General features: G+C 33.4%; 1 pseudogene; it reads left to right on the top strand.

Moving 5' to 3' along the window:
* The first annotated feature begins 476 nt into the window (after nt 1-476).
* On the top strand, nt 477-1,214 carry LOC131819438 (large ribosomal subunit protein uL30-like; annotated as a pseudogene).
* Nucleotides 1,215-1,466: the final 252 nt, after the last annotated feature.

Here is a 1,466-nt window from a genome sequence, read left to right on the forward strand (position 1 = left end):
TACAAATACAACAAAACATACAAAGAATCTATTCCTAAGGGGCTTGTATTCTAGTAAGAAGAGACATACTACAAATACATAATCAAATAAACATAGCATTTACTTAATCTCACTGATATTTTTATCTAATATCATTTAACTCAACATATAAAAGTCATTATGCATTAATCAAAACCTATTGAATATACAACATAAAGAGTGAACTTTAAAGTAAATTATGACTTCAGTTAATCTTGTACCAATATCAGTTCATCAACTTTAACAAATATACCCCAATAATGGAAGGAGAAACTAGAGGGGCAGGGAGAGAGCACATATGGAGACTCTCTACTTGCCCTTAATTTTTTAAAACCCAAACTGCTTTAAAAAATGAAGTCTATATATGTATATAAAAAATATATGTTTATAAAAAATAAAAAAAAAAAAAAATTAAAAAAAAAAAAAATGAAGTCTATTCCTCTTTTCTGGCTGGAACCATGGAGGGTGCAGAAGAGAAGAAAAAGAAGATTCCTGTTGTGCTAGAAACCCTTAAAGAGAAGTGAAGAAATTTCAGAGTTGAAGATCAAACATCTGAGGAAGAGGTTTGCTCAAAAGATGCTTCGAAAGGCAAGAAGGAAACTTATCTATGAAAAAGTTAAGCATTACCACAAAGAATAAAGGCAGATGTACTGAAATTTGAATGGCGAGGATGGCAAGAAAGGCTGGCAACTTCTACATATCTGTGGAACCCAAATTGACATTTGTCATCAGGATCAGAGGTATCAATGGTGTGACCCCAAAGGTTCGAAAGGTGTTGCAGCTTCTTCACCTTTGCCAAATCTTCAATGGCTCCTTTGTTAAGCTCAACAAGGCTTCAGTTAACATATTAAGGATTGTGGAACCATATATAGCATGGGGATACCCAAACCTGAAGTTGGTGAATGAATTGATCTACAAGCATAGTTATGGCAAAGTCAACAGGAAGCAAATTGCCCTGACAGATAACACATTGATTGCCTGATCTCTTGGTAAATATGGCATCATCTTCAGGGAGGATCTGATTCATGAGATCTATACTGTTGGAAAACATTTCAAAGAGGCAAATGACTTTTTATGGCCCTTCAAATTATCTTCTCCACGAGGGGCAATGAAAAAAAAAAGACCATTTTGTGGAGGGTGGAGATGCTGGCAACAGGGGAGACTAGATCAATAGGCTTATTCAAAGGATAAACTAAGGTATCTATATGATTATTTTTGTAATCTTGTCAGTTAATAAAGGACTACTCTCAAATGGGGGGGGAAGTATATTTGTTAAGAAAACCTGTATTGGAACTACTGCTTTCTATTTCCCGTATATTTTTTCCATCTTTGATTTTTATTGTTATAAAAATTATTTCACAATTAGGAATTTTATCCAACAATGAATAACAAAATAACAGTGTCCTAAGAAAACAATTATTCCACTTTTCAAGATTCATTTACTTATT

This window comes from Mustela lutreola, chromosome 1 (genome assembly GCF_030435805.1).
Source record: "Mustela lutreola isolate mMusLut2 chromosome 1, mMusLut2.pri, whole genome shotgun sequence".
In the NCBI taxonomy this organism is placed as follows: Eukaryota; Metazoa; Chordata; class Mammalia; order Carnivora; family Mustelidae; genus Mustela; species Mustela lutreola.